Raw genomic sequence first — 21,519 nt, forward strand, 5'->3', positions numbered from 1 at the left:
CTGCTATAGACGTAGACTGCTGGGGGGTTCCCATGATGCACTGTTTCTTTCTCTTTTTGCTCTGTATGCACCACTCTGCATTTAATCATTAGTGATCGATCTCTGCTCCCCTCCACAGCATGTCTTTTTCCTGGTTCTCTCCCTCAGCCCCAACCAGTCCCAGCAGAAGACTGCCCCTCCCTGAGCCTGGTTCTGCTGGAGGTTTCTTCCTGTTAAAAGGGAGTTTTTCCTTCCCACTGTAGCCAAGTGCTTGCTCACAGGGGGTCGTTTTGACCGTTGGGGTTTTACATAATTATTGTATGGCCTTGCCTTACAATATAAAGCGCCTTGGGGCAACTGTTTGTTGTGATTTGGCGCTATATATAAAAAAAAATTGATTGATTGATTGATTGTTGTTTATTTCATGGCTGACGAAACAATTGCATGTAACTATTTGTGTACCAATATTATTCAATAGGTTAGTCATGTTAGCGGGCCTAGGAAGCAAATAACTTAAATCAAATACCTTTGAGATTAGATATCCTATTTTTCATGGCTTAAATCACCTGCTTGATGGCCGCTGCCAGTCTGTCACTGCTACCAAATACTAATCCTAGCAGTGTACCTTTTATGGATCGTTATTTCCAGTGTTGCCCAGAATTAATTTACATTTTAATAGAATCAATAAACATTTTATTTCTATAGCCCTTTACAGCAGCCAGATGGGGTCCAAACTAATACAGGTAAACCAAATGACAACAACTCCCAAAAATAAAAGAAACCTACAACAGAATTAAAGAGACACATAAAAACAAAACATCACAGTACCACCAGGTGTTAAAAGCAAGTTTAAATAAATACGTCTTGAGCTTCAATTTAAAATGTGCGAAGTCTGAAATAGTACAAAACTCAGGAGGTAACTTGTTCCAGTTTGGGTTCAGCTACCACAAAAATGCAGTCACCCCGGAGTTTGTATTTTTATTTATTTTGAACATTAAGCAAAGCTGACCAGACACCTGTAATGTCCTACTGTGAGAAGAGTTAAAATTTCAGACGAGTAGGCAGGTGTAAAGCCATTAATAGCTTTAAAAACAACCATTAAAGTCTTAAAATCGATTTTAAAACAAAGTGGAAGCCAGTGGAGTGAGTACAGACATAATATGCTCACTTCTGGAATGTTCAATAAGACGAGCAGCAGCATTTTGCACAAGTTGGAGCCGTGCAAGTGAAGACTGGCTTTAGTAACACTAGCATTTATACTAGCATTACAGAAATCAGGTCTGGAGCTGATGAAAGCATGAATGGACATCTCACAATCATGTCTACTGAGAAAGGACTGTACTTTAGCAAGATGTAAAAGTAAGTCCCTTCGGCTGCTCCCATGTTTGCACTCAGGGTCGCCACAGCAAATCCAAGGTGGATCTACATGTTGAATTGACAAGTTTTACACTGGATGCCCTTCCTGACACAACTCCACGTTACATGGAGAAATGTGACGGGTGGGATTCGAGGTTACCAAGCGGCGGCTGGGTGCAGGATGGAGTGACTTACCAGCAGATGGAGGAGCAGCAAATTCAAAAATAACAGGGAAGTGATCTGAATAGCAGCATCTGATATGTCATGAAGGGAATATGATGTGTTGGTTCATCCACTGACTGTGTTAGTCCAAAGAGTTCAAAAGTCGTTTAAAACCATCAGCCAGCTGATTAGTTGGACAACAAACATGAATATTAAAAGAGTTTGTCTTATTTTGGAATAAAATCTGCCAAAAACTCAGAACCCCTTATTAAATTTCAGTGGGCAAAAAACAACAGCACAGAGCACAGGACAGGCAAACGTCAGCACAAACCACAGTTCAAAAGTGGAGTAATCATTTGGACACAATAATAGATGTCTGTAGGTGTATTATTGCACACATTTAGAAGGTATTTAATGACTGTTTTATTTACACTCAGCAAGACAGTTTTGTGATTATACAAGTAGCATTATACCACTATGAGCTACTGTGGTGCTGCGATGCGTGTAATATTTTAAATGCTCAACTTGCAATACATTAGGTGTTGCCAGTGACGGTTCTACACTGAATTACTCCACAGACTAGAACCCCTCCAAGCGCCCCCCCACCAAAAGACAAAATTTTGCACAAAGAGCCATTTATTATTTTAAATCTTTTAGAAAAGCCCCTGAAATTGCATTTGAAATCTAAAGACTGCAGGTTACAATATAACTCTTATACAAAACATCCATGAATTGCAAATTTGAATAAACACGCCCTCACATGCTAAATGTCTGTCATTAGACGTGTAATTAATCTCTTTAGTCTCTACATTTAGCTAAATATTTAGCTTGACATTTGTGAAACCACCTAAAACAGTTCAGCATTTTTAAAAGTTTGAAGTGCTCTCAACCATTTTCTTACGTATTTCTATCTGTTGTCAACAGTCAGTTATATCGACTTCGGTGTAGCACCTGTCAGGAAAGATGACTTTAAGCTTGCTTTCAGCTTGTTTTCATCTTGGAATATAGTACGTGCCATGGGATTAATATACATGCTGTTGGATTAAACTGGACAGTGTTTGGTACTTTCCCGGAGTAAGTGAGGTCATACCGGACTTTTCCATTACAAATGGGGAGGCCCACGGAATGAACTCAGTGGTGAAGACGATAGAATATGTCTAAGAATGATTCTAACATGAAAAGTATGATCAAATGAAGTATTAATGTGTTAAAAGTAATGTCTAAGAATGATTCTAACATAACAAGTATGATTAAATGAAGTATGAATGCTGAAGAAGGAGCCACACATGGGTGTGGGGTGATTATTTGAAGAATGACCCACGTTTTGATCTATCACGTATCCACTATGAAGGTGCCACTATGAGCCTCTCTGTACCCCGCATGTACCACGTAGCAGCCTCTAGTGAGCCACGACTGACCTGTCATTACAGCCTCGAATGGCTCGCATCAGCCACACTAAGCCACGTAGTGCCATGTTGGCGCACGTTTAGGCATGAGTTTGGTCCAAACCTCCAGCCCTCCCACACCTGGTCCCTTTAAAGTGTGGGTTTTCAATTCACAGATTCACAGCAGCATTTAAAGATGTCCCTTCTTTTTTTTTTTTTTAACGCAGTCCAAAAATAGACACTCCATCACAGTTCCGCAGTTGTGCGCTGTGCGCCAGGCTGCTGTCCACCTGTAATGCACCAGACCAGCTAGACCCGAACCACGGGTTCCTGGAGAGCCGCCTCTGTGCTCCTCGCTGGCTCCGCAGCTCTCTGGCTTTTTTTTTTTTTGCGACTTTAAACACACAAAACTTTATGTTCGTTCATTTATTTCTGCAAAAGCACTCTCTGAAAAGCACATTCTGCATACAGAATGAGGTGGCCCTTTTATTATATACACCTGTGGATCATTTTATATATATATTTATTTATTTATTTCTTCCGCTTTTAAGTGTTTGTGCCGCCCCGTGTGCCCCGGGCAGAGACCCCTTCGCCTGCATCAAAAACGTGTCTGGGTGTCGCACATAAATAGGACACTATATGCCTCACACTTCAAAGCAGAAAGTCCTTTTTGAGACATATTATTATGTAAATCATTGCTCTCAATGAAATAAACTGTTTTGTTCCTAAACGTCACCCAACATGGTAGGTAATACATTGCAGAGAAGGCAGGCAATAAACAAGCATATCATTTTTCTAACAAAGTGATAAATAAGGCTGGGGCAACCTCCTAAAACAAAAACTCAGAATGATGCCAGACTTTAGCCTTTCCATCACAGACTCAGGTCTTTGTAGTAATCAAATCAAATCAATTTTATTTATATAGCGCCAAATCACAACAAACAGCTGCCCCAAGGTGCTTTATATTGTAAGGCAAGGCCATAAAATAATTACGGAAAAACCCCGACGGTCAAAACGACCCCCTGTGAGCAAGCACTTGGCGACAGTGGGAAGGAAAAACTCCCTTTTAACAGGAAGAAACCTCCAGCAGAACCAGGCTCAGGGAGGGGCAGTCTTCTGCTGGGACTGGTTGGGGCTGAGGGAGAGAACCAGGAAAAAGACATGCTGTGGAAGAGAGCAGAGAGCAGAGTAATGGCTGCACACCTTTGGTTTTTCAGCCTTCAGTTAACTGAATTTTAAAGATAATGGGGAGGGTTTTTGGCTTTACATTCATTTCATCATTTTTGTAATATCTTTGATTCACAGCCGCTTCATGTCCGACTTCTTTGATTCCTTGGACTTGTCTTTCAGAAATATACTTCATATAATTTTTTATTTAATAGTTTAATGTCCACAGCTTTCAAATTCCAGATACAAATGCAATATATACTCCATACCAAATGAATGTAGGGTCTTCTCACATTCCTTACTTCTTGTATTCCCATTCCTATGAGATCCATCTTCTTTTTCCAAAGATGTCAATCTTTACATATTTGTCAAATGCTTAGCTGCTGATCCCCAAGAATCATTGCAATTATACTCCTTCCTGCCTGCCAAATAAATCTGTGATTTCACAGAAGCTTCAGCTGCTCTAGATGGAGTTTGAGACTTCTTGGCAATGTCCTCCTCATGTTATTTGGCAACGACAGGATGAATGGCACTTATGTAGGTATCTGAAAGAGAAATGCAGATGTATAAGACTGACTGATTGGATCTATCCATTCATTTACTTATAAGCTGTAAGTCAGATAAAGTAAGATGACAATAGATCAAGAATGTCTTGAATGGAAATCATTCGGTAACATGCAGTACAAGACAGTGATGTTCATGAATTCCAAATTACCAGGACAGGTTTTAAAATCCCTAAAAACCTACAGTGAGGCAAGTAATTATTTGATACACTGTCAATTTTGCAAGTTTTCCCACCTATAAAGAATGGAGAGGTCTGTTTTTTTTTTTTTCCCCAAATCATAGGTACACATCAACTGTGAGAGACAGAATCTAAAAGAAAAAAAAAAAACCCTCACAAAATCACATATTTCAATTTATTTTCATTTACAAAGTTGCCTCAAGGCGCTTCACACAAGTAAGGTCAAACCTTAACAACCCCCAGAGCAAGCACACAGGTGACAGTGGTAAGGAAAAACTCCCTCTGAGGAAGAAACCTCAAGCAGACCAGACTCAAAGGGGTGACCCTCTGCTTGGGCTATGCTACAGACATAAATTACAGAACAAATATATAGGAAATTTTGCCAGTGCACAGGACAGGAGGGTTACAGAAACTGACACCACACCCATCTCTGGATGGAGCCGCACTTCAAACAGAGAGAGAAAAACAGAATCAGGCATCAGAAAGACAACAAATGCAGTATAATTTGTCAGCATTAAGCAACAAGAAAAACAGAAGAAATACTAAGGTGATCGCCAGCCACTAGCTCTAAGCTTCACTAAAAGACCCAGAATTTAGATAAATGTTGAGGCCGTGGACAGCTCCGTTTACTAATAAAATGAATTAAGAGTAAAAAGCATAGTAACATACTATGCTAGTTAAACGAAAGGGAAAATACTGTAAGTGAGTCTTCAAAGTCTGGACTTGAAAGTCTTTACAGAATCTGACTGTTTTATTGACGCAGGGAGATCATTCCACAGAACAAGGGCACGATAAGAGGAAGCTCTGTGACCCGCAGACTATTTATTCATCCTAGGGACAATAAATAGTCCTGCACCTTGAGAACGCAAAGCCCGGGCCGGTACATAGGGTTTCATTAGGTCATCTAGGTAGTGAGGTGCCAGTCCGTGAACAATTTCATAGGCCAGTAGCAAAACTTTAAAATCTGATCTCACGGGGACAGGAAACCAGTAAAGAGATGCCAAAATGGGTGAAATGTGGTCAAATTTTCTGCTTCGTATCAAATGTCTGGCAGCAACATTTTGAACCAATTGGAGAGCCCTAATGCTGGACTGCGGTAAACCAGAAAACAGAACATTGCAGTAGTACAATCTAGAAGAGACAAACACATGAATCAGAGTCTCAGCATCAGCCACAGACAAAATGGGACAAATCTTCATTGTATTTTGCAGGTCGAAGAAAGCAGTCCTTGTAATATTTCTAATGTGGAGGTCAAAGGACAACGTAGGATCAAAAATTACCCCAAGTTTCCTCACTTTGTCAGTGTGATGTATGACACACGAGCCGAGGCTAAGCGTTAACTGGTCAAATTGATGCCGATGTCTCACTGGACTAAGAACCATCTCAATCTCAATCTATTTATAAAGCACTTTAAAATGAATACCAACAACCAAAGCGCTGTACACAACAAGAACAGGCAAGTTAAAATAAATAAATAACCACAGTTAAAACCAGAAACACTAAAAAACAAATGTGTCAAACTGCGTTAAAAGCCAAAGAGAAGAAATGTGTTTTAAGAGAAGATTTAAAAGCAGAGAATCAGCCTGCCTAATGTGCAAAGGAAGATCATTCCACAGTTTTGGTGCAACAACTGAAAAATCTCAGTCACCTCTACGCTTCCTCTTTGACCTTGGGATAACCAACAGTGACAAGTCAGCTGACCTGAGTGAGCATGAAGGGACATATAAATGGAGCAGGTCAGACAGATATAGTGGGGCAAATCCATGAAGGCATTTAAAAACAAATAATAAAAGAAAAATAAATAAATAAAAGAATTTTAAAATCAATTCTAAAACGAACTGGGAGCCAATGAAGTGAGGCCAAAACCAGTGTAATGTGCTCTCACCTTCTAACACCAGCCAAAAGTCGAGCAGCAGCATTTTGCACCATCTGTAGGTGGGTAAGCAGTGTCTGATTCAGCCCAATATAAAGTGCATTGCAATAGTCCAGGTGAATAGTGATAAAAGCATGGATTAAAATCTCAAAATGATGCTGTGAAAGAAATCGCTTCACCTTGGCCAGTTGTCTAAGTTGATAGAAACTAGACTTGACTACTGACCTAATCTGAGTATCAAATTTAAGATCACTGTCCAGTTTTACACCCAGGTTTATTGCCGTCTGTGTCAAATACTGACTCATGGGACCAGATCAACATTGATTTTGGAAGTGTCACTAGGTCCAAACAGCAAAACCTCAGTCTTTTTATCATTCAGGTGTAGAAAATTTATGGATAACCATGCCTTAATGTCACCAATGCACTCTAGGAGATGGTTCGCAGAGTATGCATTTTGCTGCTTCAGTGACAGATAAATTTGACAGTCATCAGCATAAAAATGAAAAGAGATAGCATGTCTCCTAAAACTTGATCCCATTGGGAGTAGATACAGAGATAAAAGAAGCGGACCAAGTATGGAGCCTTGAGGGACCCCACATGTAAGAGGCGCTGCACAAGATTCAACAGCTCCAATACGGACACAAAAGCATCTCTCTGATAGGTAGGATCTAAACTAGTCTAAAACAACACCCTTAATGCCCACCCAGTTTTCCAGGCGAGACAAGAGGATCTGATGGTCCACTGCATCGAAGGCCGCTGTTAGATCCAACAGGACCAAAACAACACAGTGACCAGAATCAGTAGCTACACAAATATCGTTAAAAACCCGCAGCAGTGCTGACTCAGTACTGTGACGGGATTTAAAACCAGACTAAAACAACTCCAGGGTGTCATGATCATTTAAAAAAAAAACAAAAAAAAAACTCAACTGGCAGAATGCAATTTTCTCCAAAATTTTAGAGAGAAAAGGAAGTTTGGAAATTGGCCTAAAATTGGAAAGTTCAGAAGAATCTAAGCCAGATTTCTTAATAAGTGGGGTCACCACTGCATTCTGGAAACTGGCAGGCACTATACCAGGGGTGGCCAAGTTCGGTCCTCGAGAGCCACATTCCTGACACTCTCACCCCTGCACTATACCATTAACCAAACTCCCATTAATAATATTCAGTACAAATGGGGCCAACATGGAAAAAGCCTCTTTAAGAAGACGAGGTGGCAAGGGGTCATTTGGAGAACAAGCAGGCTTCATATGACCAATAATATCTCTCAAAGACGGCAAACTGACAGACTCAAACTGGTCAAAAACAGCTGAGCATGTCACAGAGATAGAAGGGTCATAAGCAGGTGAACTAATGAGGGCCCTGATACCAGCAACCTTTTTAAGAAGAAGAAAAAAAAAACAAAACTTAAAATTCTCACACAATTCAGTGGATCTCTCCAGACAATCCAATTGTGGTGCATTTAAAAACAGAATTTACAATCTTAAAAAGAACACGAGGATTATGACAGTTCGATGCAATAACATCAGGAAAGTACTTAAATTTAGCAACCTTCATAGTTTTCTGATAAAAAAAACTGGAAGGACAACTGAGATCTGTCCTTCTTCCACTTTCGCTCAGCTCTCCTACACTCGTGCCTGACAGTGCACGTAACATCATTCATCCAAGGCTCAGATTGACGTTTGGAAGATCCAATTTTCAATGGAGTTACAGTATCTAAGACAGTCTGACAGATCAAGTTGAATTGAGAGGTGAAGGTGTCAACATCTAAATTAAAGCCGAGACACTCAGAAGAGCTGATCACAGCACTAAAAGCAGTGGAGAACTGAGCGGCAGTGGAAGAATTAAGAACACGACAGCGCTGAGTAGGAGCGCAAGATTTCACCATATGACAAAAAAGAGGCATGTCAAAAACAATAGGCATATGGTCCAAAAAAAGCAGCATCATAAACCTCTAAATTAGAAACAGTAAAACCACAAGTTAAAATGAGATCAAGAATGTGCCCATGTTCCTGTGTCAGACTAGACACACACTGCACAAAACTAAAAGAATCAATCAAATCTAAAAAAAATCATTGCCCAGCAGCTTCAGAGGACAGCATACATGAATATTAAAATCACCAACTATTAAAATCCGATCATAGTTGGGCATTATTTGTGACAGAAAATCAGCCAAATCACCGATAAAATCTTTGTTATACTTAGGGGGTCTGTAAACAACAGCGCACAACACCGGGAGGACAGAGCGAAGTTCAAATAAGTGAGATTCAAAGCTGGAATAAGACGTTGCCATATTGACCCGTTTACACTTATATTGTTCTTTGTAAACAGTCGAAGTGCCTCCGGCGTATCCTGAGGTCCTCGGAGAGTTAAAATATGTGCAGTCGGGTGGCAAAAGTTCACAGAAAGCACTAGACTCACCAGCAAACATCCATGTCTCAGTAACACAGAGAAAATCCAATCCACGGGCCATAAAAAAAAATCCTTCAGGATAAAGGTTTTGTTAGCCAGCGATCTAGCATTTACCAGCGCCATCCTGACAGGAGCCAGAGCATTAGCCGACTGTCGGGCCCGAGCGAGAGGCCACACATTCTGTAGATTCACCCCACGCCCACTGTGGTAAGGAAAGGAGAGATTTGCCGGTTGCACCTCATCCGAGCCGACCACAGGAACCAAAGAGGAGGCAATCGGATCAAGAAAACGCCACAAGCGCTCATCTTGACCAGACCGTCCCCACCACTCACATGATTGATGTATATTTAGGAGCAACTGACAATCGTAAACCAGTAGACAGCTGACATTCCATATGAGCAGCCAAAACAGCAGGAAAACCATAGTTCGTAGAGACAGAAGGCAGGCCACAAACACTGGCGCCATCTTGAAAAACAATGTCTGTTTTTTTTAAAGTAGGAAGTTTCTAGACATCCAGTTTCTCACTGATGCAAGGCGATCTTCTACGGATTTTATGTGGATGAGATTACCAGCAGTTATCAACATGTATAACTGAGTATCACCAGCATAGCAGTGAAATGTAATCCCAAAACACCACAATATGTGCCCACGGGGTGCTATATAAAGGGAGAAAAGCAGGAGGCCTAAGATGGACCCCTGTGGAACCCCAAATTTCATGTCACTAAGGTTAGAGGTAGTGTCACTGTACAAAACACAGTGAGAACTACTGGTCAGGTATGACGTCAACCATGCAAGGGCACTCCCAGTAATCCCAAAATGATTCTCCAGCTTATCAAGTAGAATATAATGATCCACATTATCAAACACAGCACTAAGATCATATGATTAAAAAAAACAAAAAAAACAATTTGCATTTTATTGCATGAAATAAGTATTTGATAAAAAGAAAAACAGATCTTAATATTTGATACAGAAACCTTTGTTTGCAGTTACAGAAGTCAGACGTTTCCTGTAGTTCTTGACCAAGTTCGCACACACTGCAGTAGGAATTCTGGTCCACTCCTCCATACAGATCTTTCCATACAGAGTTCCAGTGCCCTCCAAAGATTTCCTATTGAGTTCAGGTCTGGAGACTGGCTCGGCCACTCCAGGACCTTGAAATGCTTCTTACGAAGCCACTCCTTACTCGCCCTGTCTGTGTGTTTGGGGTCATTGTCATGCTGGAAGACCCAGCCACGACCCATTTTCATTGCTCTTACTGAGGGAAGGAGGTCGTTTGTCAAATTCTCTTGATACATGTCCCCATCCATCCTCACTTCAATGCAGTGCAGTCGTCCTGTCCCCTTTGCAGAAAAGCACCCCCAAAAATTATGTTTCCACCCCCATGATTCACAGTTGGGACGGTGTTCTTGGGGTTGTTCTCATCCTCCAAACATGGCGAGTGGAGTTGATACCAAAGAGCTCTATTGTTGGTCTCTTCTGACCACATGACCTCCCCTGGATCATCCAGATGGTCACTGCTGAACTTCGAACGGGCCTAGACATGTACTGGCTTGAGCAGCGGGACCTTGCTGCCCTGCAGTATTTTAAACCATGACGGTGTAGTGTGTTACTAATGTAATCTTTGTGACTCTGGTCCCAGCTCTCTTCAGGTCATTGACCAGGTCTTCCCATGTAGTTCTGGGCTTTCTCAGAATCATCCTTACCGCACGAGGTGAGATATTGTATGGAATCCCAGACCAAGGAAGACTGATCTTGTGTTTCTTCCATTTTCTAATAATAATGCCAACAGTTGTTGTCTTCTCTCCATGGTGCTTGCCTATTGTCCTGTAGCCCATCCCAGCCTTGTGCAGATCTACAGTTTTGTCCTTTATGTCCTTAGACAGCTCTTTGGTCTTGGCTATGGTGGATAGTTTGGAGTGTGATTGAGTGAGTGTGTGTGAACAGGTGTCTTTCATACAGGTAACAAGTTCAAACAAGTGCAATGAATACAGTTAAAGAGTGAAGAATAGGGGGGCTTCTTAAAGAAAAACTAACAGGTTGGGGGGGAGCAGAATTCTTGCTGGCTGGTAGGTGATCAAATACTTATTTCACGTAAAAAAAAGCAAAATAATTATTTAAAATCATACAATGTGATTTTCTTTTCTTTTTTAAGATTCTGTCTAAAAACTACAGACCTCTCCATTCTTTGTAGGTGGAAAAACTTGCAAAATTGACAGTGGATCAAATACTTGCCTCACTGTATAAAATACTTTGAAAACTAACAAAAAATCATATTAAAATCTTTTAAAGGGAGGGAAACATGGACAATCACCTGAAGAAAGCTGGTTAAGCAATATTTGTCCTTCAAAATATTCTTCATAATTTAATTTTACATGAAAATACAAACTTGCTTTGCAGTCCTCTGTATTGACATGTTAGAAGCGACGTCACTGGCAAATCAATCCCCACCACTAACATTTACAAAAGAATGCCATGGTGTAGTTTATTTTGGCAGTTTTCACATGCCTGTATGCCAGGGTCTTCAAATTTAGAGGGAACATTCTTGGTACAAAGACCTTGGACAAGTTCAAAGATGGCAAACCTTGACCTATTTTAAGAGGTCAAAAGGTCACATTCTGTTTCCTATTTTTATGCTCATGTGGCCGAGGGCATTTCAGCATTGCGCTATATTTAATAGATACACATATGGTATGAATTTGCAAAGTTATCATGTACACAAGATTTAAAGAAAAACTATGACCTCTGACCTTGACTTTGAGGTCAGGGACACTGAAATTCAAACTCATCCCAGAGTTTCAGCATAAATTTCAAAAAGCTACGACTCCCCCTTCCTGAGTCATCACTTAAGGCCCCTTCATACATAGTGCGAAGTTCAAATTAGCACACCACAAAACATCGCACCGACAGGCAGGCGTGCATGATCTCGGTGCGAGGGTTCGTGCACGTGACGGTGTCTTTTGAGCAGGAACACAGTGCAAGGTGCACCACATCGCGCTGCTGATATAACATAATAAATATAACAGAATAAATATAACATAAAAACCAGCTGATACCTGTGGAACCACGTCGCGCAGCTTTATGTGGAAAAAAAATTAATAAAAATATCACCCATGGGATTCGTACCTGCACTTTACTCATTGTCAGCCCGAAACTTTACCACTGAGCTACTGTCACTGGCCTGTAAACAGTATGGGGGAAATGTCTGAAATCAAGAAAGAGATAGATGTATTTAAAAAAAAATTAATAAAACCATACACCATAAAAAACAAACAAACAAACAAACAAACAGCATTTTATACTGAATCCCTCTTATCAAGCAGGCAATACAAATATGATCTGTTTCTCTGGAGATGACCCATGGTCACAGATAAACAGTCATGAAATTACATGAATAAAAAGCAGTTCACTCTTCCCATGCCCACATCTGCTGGCACATGTCCAGCGAGCCCATGCACATGTACTGCCGAACACACGCTTCTTGTGGACGGCATGCCAGAACTGACACCGCATCATGTGAGACAGAGCTCACGTGGGTGACGTGAAAGTCAGATGGCCCACTGCATGTTCTGATCTGCCGGTACATTTCAGCCTATCAAAGGACTGCAGGGATGGAGCACGCGCAAGCTGCAGCCCACAGCATATATCGCCACAGTGACATGCTTTTATTTATGTCCACGTGTTGACAGCAAACAGACACATGTGCGTCAAAATGGGCAGTTGTTAGTCCATGTCCGTCCAAGCACAGTGTATTTACTAAATATTAATGTTTTTTGTTTTTTTTGGGGGGGGGGGGGGGGGTGCCCAAATTTATGCACCTGCCTAATTAACTTCATTTCACTTCTCAAATATCACTTTTTTGTCTGCTTTATGATATATTTAACTGAAATTGATGATCAAAACAATAATGATTTATGAAGGAAAATCATGGAAATCATCATCAGGGATGGCCAAACTTTTACATACAACTGTATATGTCGAAGACATGAACAAGCGAAGCTCTTCAGCATCTCACCCTGTCATTTATGTCCTTCAGACTTTTTTTTTTTGAGCAAATGCTTCAGGAGAGCATTAACATGGCTAAAACCTTTCAGCTTCGGGTGGGCTCCACCGACCCAGACCCCCTGCCTTTTTAAGCATTTTTCTTTCTGGGGGGAGAGCCCTCCTCGACTCCCAGCCTTTTTAACCATTTTTCTTTTTTGACTTTCAGCAACTGGGGGGTGGCACACAGAGCCCTCCCACACCCCCCGCGTTTGTCAACATTTTTCTTTTTTGCCTTTCAGCTTCTGGGGGAGATTCCTCCCCCCCAGACTCCCGCCTGCATTAGTCATTTCAAATACAAGAAATACAAAGCTAAAGAATGAAAATTTGTAAAACTTTCTTCCTCAAACTCAAACTGAAAGCAAATCTCAAAAACTTGATAATACCTGTAAATAATCAGTTTTATTGCCAGTTTTCTTCAGACAAGCCAGGGGATGGATACATGAACATTTCCAAGTCACCGAATATGTTTTGGACTTTATTTACATCAATTATGAAGAAATAAAAATTTTCTTTCAACAAAAGATCAAATCTAGCCTTGCATCTCAGATGTACTTTCTGGCAAATTGTAGCTAAACTATCGGGTCTTCTTTTTAAGAAGATCCTCCGCTACACCACTTCGTCAGGAAGCTGGATTTTATAGTTTTAATTAATTTATATCAAGTTGTAGACATTTGCTTTCAGTTTGACCTTAAGGAAGATAACTTTAGATTTATTTTTCTAAATTGTGTCACCCAGACAGCAAAATTAAGAGGTTATACAGGCTTTGTACAGAACAGAGGAGGAGTGGCAGTGGCTCCTTTGCCCCCCAACCCCGCCGGTGCTCGCTCCTCCCTTTAGGGGCAGTGGTCCGGGTGGTGTGGTTCCAGGGCCCCCCCTTTTGGTGGCCCCATGCGGGCACCCTGTGTGCTTCCCTTGGGTATGGGGTTGCTTCCTGTGCCTCCATGGTGGGTGGGGGGGTGGGAGCGTTCTGGCAGCACCGGGCTGTTTCCCTGGTGGTTCGTCATGCTGCCCTGGTGGCTGCCTTTCCTGGCCCCTGTGCCCTTCCGCTGCCCTTTTTCTCCTGGAGCCCTGCGTGCTGTCTGATCATTTCTTAACATTTACATTTACTTAATGGACTACCCAGCAGTGGGGAATAAGTTTCATTACAGTAGAAGTCTTTCGGAAAGCGCTATAACTAGGTTTAAGGATATGATTCCTTCTTTGTTATGTTCTCCAATGCCATATACCAACACAGTGCAGAGTAGCTACCTAAACTCTGTGAGTGAGATAGATTATCTCGTCAATAGTTTTACATCCTCATTGAGCACAACTTTGGATGCTGTAGCTCCTCTGAAAAAGAGAGCCTTAAATCAGAAGTGAATGACTCTGTGGTATAACTCACAAACTCGCAGCTTAAAGCAGATAACCCGTAAGTTGGAGAGGAAATGGCGTCTCACTAATTTAGAAGATCTTCACTTAGCCTGGAAAAAGAGTCTGTTGCTCTATAAAAAAGCCCTCCGTAAAGCTAGGACATCTTACTACTCATCACTAATTGAAGAAAATAAGAACAACCCCAGGTTTCTTTTCAGCACTGTAGCCAGGCTGACAAAGAGTCAGAGCTCTACTGAGCCGAGAATTCCTTTAACTTTAGCTAGTAATGACTTCATGACTTTCTTTACTAATAAAATTTTAACTATTAGAGAAAAAATTACTCATAACCATCCCAAAGATATATCGTTATCTTTGGCTGCTTTCAGTAATGCTGGTATTTGGTTAGACTCTTTCTCTCCAATTCTTCTGTCTGAGTTATTTTCATTAGTTACTTCCTCCAAACCATCAACATGTCTATTAGACCCCATTCCTACCAGGCTTCTCAAGGAAGCCCTACCATTAATTAATGCTTCGATCTTAAATATGATCAATCTATCTTTATTAGTTGGCTATGTACCACAGGCTTTTAAGGTGGCAGTAATTAAACCATTACTTAAAAAGCCATCACTTGACCCAGTTATCTTAGCTAATTATAGGCCAATCTCCAACCTTCCTTTTCTCTCAAAAATTCTTGAAAGGGTAGTTGTAAAACAGCTAACTGATCATCTGCAGAGGAATGGTCTATTTGAAGAGTTTCAGTCAGGTTTCAGAATTCATCATAGTACAGAAACAGAATTAGTGAAGGTTACAAATGATCTTCTTATGGCCTCAGACAGTGGACTCATCTCTGTGCTTGTCCTGTTAGACCTCAGTGCTGCTTTTGATACTGTTGACCATAAAATTTAATTACAGAGATTAGAGCATGCCATAGGTATTAAAGGCACTGCGCTGTGGTGGTTTGAATCATATTTATCTAATAGATTACAATTTGTTCACGTAAATGGGGAGTCTTCTTCACAGACTAAGGTTAATTATGGAGTTCCACAAGGTTCTGTGCTAGGACCAATTTTATTCACTTTACACATGCTTCCCTTAGGCAGTAATATTAGAAAGCATTGCTTAAATTTTCATTGTTATGCAGATGATACCCAGCTTTATCTATCCATGAAGCCAGAGGACACACACCAATTAAACTGCAGGAATGTCTTACAGACATAAAGACATGGATGACCTCTAATTTCCTGCTTTTAAATTCAGATAAAACTGAAGTTATTGTACTTGGCCCCACAAATCTTAGAAACATGGTGTCTAACCAGATCCTTACTCTGGATGGCATTACCCTGACCTCTAGTAATACGAGGTCTATTAGATAATAAACCGACCCTTTTATTTTTTTTTTAACTATATGGATTTGAATGACATGCGATTCCACCAATCATGCTTGAACCCTCGTGCGCATGCGTGAGTTTTTTCACGCGTGTCGGTGACGTCATTTCCCTGTGGGCAGGCCTTGAGTGAGATGTGGTTCAGCCCTCTCGGCTGAATTCCTTTGTTTCACATGCTGCTCGAGACGGCGCGCATTGCTTTATCAAAAATTTTTCTGGACCTGTGAGGACTATCCGAGTGGACACTATTCGAGAAATTTAGCTGGTTTTCAGTGAAAAGTTTAACGGCTGATGAGAGATTATGGGGTGTTTCTGTTGCTGTAAGGACTTCCCACGGAGCGTGACGTCGCGCAGTGCTTCCAGGCGCCGTCGTCAGCCTGTTTCGACCCGAAAACATCCTAATTTAAGGCTTAATTCACCCAGGACGTTGTGAGAGAACAGAGAAGATTCAGAAGAGGCCGGCATGAGGACTTTATGCGGACATTCCACTGTTTAAGGCCATTTTGTAATGAAAGACGTGCGCGCAAATCGCCGAGTCGTTTCCATGATGACTCAGCAAATCTGTGTGCGCCGCGACAGGAAAAACACCTCCGTGTTGAAAACGATTTGTAAAATTCAGGCGGCTTTTGATGACTTTCAACAAGTGAGTATCTGAGAAATTGTTTAACAGCTTGGGCATGTTCCAACTTGCCCGTTAAGGTTTCCAACGGAGGTGTTTTTCCTGTCGCGACCCCCCGCGGTTGGGTCAGGCCCGACATGCGACTCTGCCCGCACGTTCTTTTATTACAAAATGTCCGTTAACAATGGAATGTCCGAATAAACTCCTCATGCCGACTTCTTCTGAAAGTTCTCTGTTCTCTGACGACTTACTGGGTCAACAGAGCCTGAAATGTGGAAGTTTTCAACTTGAAACAGCGAGACGCTGCCGCCTCGAAGCGCAGATCGCCGTCAGGCGCCGTGGGCCGTCTTTAAAGCAACACTACCAGACCAAAATCTCTCATCAGTCGTTAAAATTTTTACCGAAAACCAGCTGAATTTATTGAATGGTGTCTACTCAGTTGTGCCTTACAGTTTTTGAAAAACTTTTTATCAAACAAAGCAGCAGTCTCTGAGCCATTCCTAAACAATGAAAAAACGAGAGGGTGGGCCACTCCTCACTCAAAGACTGCCCTTAGGCGAATGACATAACCGACAGGCGTAAAAAAACTCTTGCATGCCCACGAGGGTTCAAGCATGTCTGATGTAATCACACGTGATTCAAATCCATATAGTTTTTGAAAAAAATAATAAGGTCGGATACTTTTCTAACAGACCTCGTACTGTGAGAAATCTTGGAGTCATTTTTGATCAGGATATGTCCTTCAATGCGCATATTAAGCAAATATGTAGGACTGCTTTTTTGCATTTACGAAATATCTCTAAAATTAGAAAGGTCTTGTCTCAGAGTGATGCTGAAAAACTAATTCATGCATTTATTTCCTCTAGGCTGGACTATTGTAATTCATTATTATCAGGTTGTCCTAAAAGTTCCCTGAAAAGCCTTCAGTTAATTCAAAATGCTGCAGCTAGAGTACTGACGGGGACTAGAAGGAGAGAGCATATTTCACCCATATTGGCCTCTCTTCACTGGCTTCCTGTTAATTCTAGAATAGAATTTAAAATTCTTCTTCTTACTTATAAGGTTTTGAATAATCAGGTCCCATCTTATCTTAGGGACCTCTTAGTACCATATCACCCCAATAGAGTGCTTCGCTCTCAGACTGCAGGCTTACTTGTAGTTCATAGGGTTTTTAAGAGTAGAATGGAGGCAGAGCCTTCAGCTTTCAGGCTCCTCTCCTGTGGAACCAGCTCCCAATTCGGATCAGGGAGACAGACACCCTCTCTACTTTTAAGATTAGGCTTAAAACTTTCCTTTTTGCTAAAGCTTATAGTTAGGGCTGGATCAGGTGACCCTGAACCATCCCTTAGTTATGCTGCTATAGACTTAGACTGCTGGGAGGTTCCCATGATGCACACTGAGTGTTTCTTTCTCTTTTTGCTCTGTATGCACCACTCTGCATTTAATCATTAGTGATTGATCTCTGCTCTCTTCCACAGCATGTCTTTTTCCTGATTCTCTCCCCTCAGCCCCAACCAGTCCCAGTAGAAGACTGCCCCTCCCTGAGCCTGGTTCTGCTGGAGGTTTCTTCCTGTTAAAAGGGAGTTTTTCCTTCTCACTGTCACCAAGTGCTTGCTCACAGGGGGTCGTTTTGACCATTGGGGTTTTTCTGGAATTATTGTATGGCTTTTGCCTTGCAATATAAAGCGCCTTGGGGCAACTGTTGTTGTGATTTGGCGCTATATAAATAAAATTGATTTGATTTGATTTCCGTCGTTGCATGCAGTCGGCCGTATGGGTCTGACGTGCCGGAGTGGTTCACGTCATATGGTAAGGTTCTGTACTTTTGTCTTGGCCCAACACACCAGCCACAGTAGTGATGGGTTATTTAGCTGTGATCTGGGTCTCTGTGTGTGGATGGTTGTGTGTTTGTGGCCGTCACCACAATTCGGTTTTGGGTGCTCTTAAGGGGATCAAGACTCTGGTGTCCTAGATTAGAGTATGGATGCTCACTAATTAGACAACAGACTGTTACTGTCACTACTTGTTCATGTGTGGTTAGCTTTCCTGGTAAGTTGTATGGTTGGGGCCCCGTCTCCTCGGTGTGTCACTTCTAATCACTTCACAGTTATTGCCTTCATCATTTGTCTTTCGTTCTTGTTTGCCTTCCTGTTGTTTTGGGGGTCAGCTGTTCCTGATAGAAGCTGTGGGCTGGCTTTGAGTAGGATGCTGTAGGCTGATCAGGAAGGGCGGATGGGGTGGGGTGTCACACAAGTACACCACGTTTACTCACACACTACATACCTTCTGTCTTGCAAGAATAAATTGCATATATGTGTATTAATGTTTATAACTGTTCTGCCAGTGTGGCATTTACCATTACTATATATGCAGACAGGGGGGGAAAAAATGAATAGAGGAGGAGTAAATTACCTGTATTTCTTTCAGCGTGAGCGTCTTCACGTTATATCTCATGAATCAACAGCTGCCTGCTTCTTTAAAATCACTGGAGAAACACGCATATATAAGGAAATGTGAATTAAAGGAGAAATGCAGCTTTTCCCAACCTGGACCTCATTTCTTGCATAAAATATGGTTGTTTACTCACCAATATAACTTTGGTGTCATTATCAGTCCATGGTTCAAACGACGTGTTCAGACGACGTGTTCAGCTCAAATCTGAGGAAAACATTTTTCTTCTTCTACTAAAGTGGATTAGAACTTTTGTGGTACACAGTGCTCACTACTGTACAGGAAGAACTTAGCAGTCAATGTGTCACTGATTTCAAAATGCAGCTCTTTTCAACCAGATATGCAGTGCCGTGACATATCAATCATTTGTGTCCAATCAGATTTCAGAAGAGTCCAGTGCAACCCTGGACTCCCCTCTAGCGCCACCCATGCTCGTAAGTGTTCAACATTTGACATTTCCTGTTTCACCGGGGACTCAAAATTTGGCATTTCCCATTTCAGTCCCAACTTGGCACTCAACTCCCGTGAGATCTCGTCTCGTGGGAAGTGTTCAACATTTTATATTTACCATTTCACTGTGGACTCAAAATTTGGCATCACAGTGGACTCAAAATTTGGCACTTCCTGTTTGGGACTCAATGTACCATGAGCAAGTTTCACGGCTGCTGCACGGCGCTTCCCTCAAATTAATATACATTTTAGATTGTAAATCATTCAAAGAAACAGATTGTGTTGATTGATCCCCTTGCAAACGAGGCTATTTATGAGCGCAAGATTCTGCTAAACTGGAGGTCACGTTTTTAATAATCACTTGTTTTGGTTGACCTCAGCCTGGTTTTTATATCAAAAGAATTTGCCTCATCCTTTTGTTGCTGTTTTAACAACCATTAGGATTTTTTTGAGAAGGGCTGGCTGTGGTGATACAGACAGGTGGGCTGCCAGAATGTTTGAGCACAAGAAACAGGAGGATGGGAACAGCTGTGGGATTTTAGTATTAATGGTAATGATCTTTTGTATGTTTCATGAGACCATTTTTGTAATAGGCTGTAGTCATATCTAAATATGCAGAATGTCTCTTTTGCAGTTTGCTAAAGCCTACCTCAGCAAAGTGCATTTGGCGAACACTGAAACCCAGCAGCAAGCCATTGCTTGGGCTCGTCTGAAAGTGGCTTGTTCCCTACTGGAGAGAGGAGGTGTACCAGGACAACTAAGTTCTACACCAGGTATAAAGTTTATTATGGTCTAAACCAGGAATAAACCCACCTTGTCTAGGCTAGGTGTAAATTGGGTATAAAAGTGGGACTGAGCAATTGTCCATGGTCCATCTCAGGCCCCTATCTCAGGTAGGAGTGAAATACATCTATTTCACTCCTACCACAATTTTCCAAATTTCAAGAAAAAATATTTGCTAAGAGATTGCATGACTATTTATTAAAGCATGAGATACTTTGTGATGAGCAATATGGATTCAGAAAATGTCAGACTACATCACTGGCATTGATGGATTTTGTTGAAAGTATAGCGATGGCAATTGATAGAAAACAATATACAGCTGGCATTTTCTTTGATCTACAGAAAGCATTGCAATATTACTAACTAAATTACAAAAATATGGGATCAGACGTATTGCATATGACTGGATAAAAAGTTATTTTCAGGGAAGATTTCAATATGTTCAGTTCAATAACACTGACTCTTTACTTCGGGAAATTACTTGTGGAGTGCCGCAGGGCTCTGTGCTTGGTCCTTTGTTGCTTATTTTATATATTAATGATATAGGTTGGGTGTCACAATCACTAAAGTGTATTTTATTTGCAGATGATACAACTGTCTTCAGTAGTGGTGATAATCTAGAACAGCTTCTAGACATGGTGGAGAATGAGTTGAAAAGGTTTAAGGCTTGGTTTGATGCTAATAAATTGTCACTCCACCTTGGGAAAACTAAACGTATTATATTTGGAAATAAACAAGTACCTAAATGTAAAAATCTTACTATAAACAATATGGAAATAGAAGTAGTAACGGAGAACAAATTCTGAGGTGTTATAATTGATAACAAACTCAGCTGGAAATCACATATAAATTATATCAAATTGAAAATGTCAAAATCCATCGCCATTTTGTATAAAACTAAAGACATACTTTCACAAAAAGGGTTACTTGGTTACTTACTTTATATCACTCCTTGATAACTCCATACATTGCATATTGTGTTGAGATGTGGGGAAACACTTACACATCAAATACTAATCAAATATTTCTTTTACAAAAATGAGCTATAAGAATCATCTCCAATAAACATTACTGTGAACCAACGCATTCTCTATTTGTGTCTTTAATTTTATTAAAATTCAGAGATTTGGTGGATTACATCACAATTCAACCTTTGTTTAAAGCAAAAAGCCAAGCCTTATGGAGACATGTCCAGAATCTGTTTGGATTGAGGGGATCCGGTTACAGTTTATGAGGTTGTGCAATTTTTGAAAAACCACCAGTAAGAACAAATGCAAAAGGTTTTTGTGTGTCTGTGATTGGGGTGAAGAAATGGAATGAATGTCTGACAGAGATTAGAATGTGTGGTACTTTAGTATTTTT

The 21,519-nt window shown here is 41.0% G+C and overlaps 1 long non-coding RNA gene across 1 annotated transcript; it reads right to left on the reverse strand.

Annotated features, from left to right (window-relative positions):
- Positions 1–3,995: 3,995 nt before the first annotated feature.
- On the reverse strand, positions 3,996–20,647 carry LOC117522606. The gene is made up of 4 exons (XR_004564254.1): positions 19,061–20,647; positions 18,886–18,958; positions 12,202–12,280; positions 3,996–4,594 (listed from the first exon to the last, which is right to left on the reverse strand). It is a non-coding gene; the product is annotated as an uncharacterized LOC117522606 (long non-coding RNA).
- Between the last annotated feature and the right edge of the window lie 872 nt (positions 20,648–21,519).

The sequence above is a fragment of the Thalassophryne amazonica genome, chromosome 2, assembly GCF_902500255.1.
Source record: "Thalassophryne amazonica chromosome 2, fThaAma1.1, whole genome shotgun sequence".
Lineage (NCBI taxonomy): Eukaryota > Metazoa > Chordata > Actinopteri > Batrachoidiformes > Batrachoididae > Thalassophryne > Thalassophryne amazonica.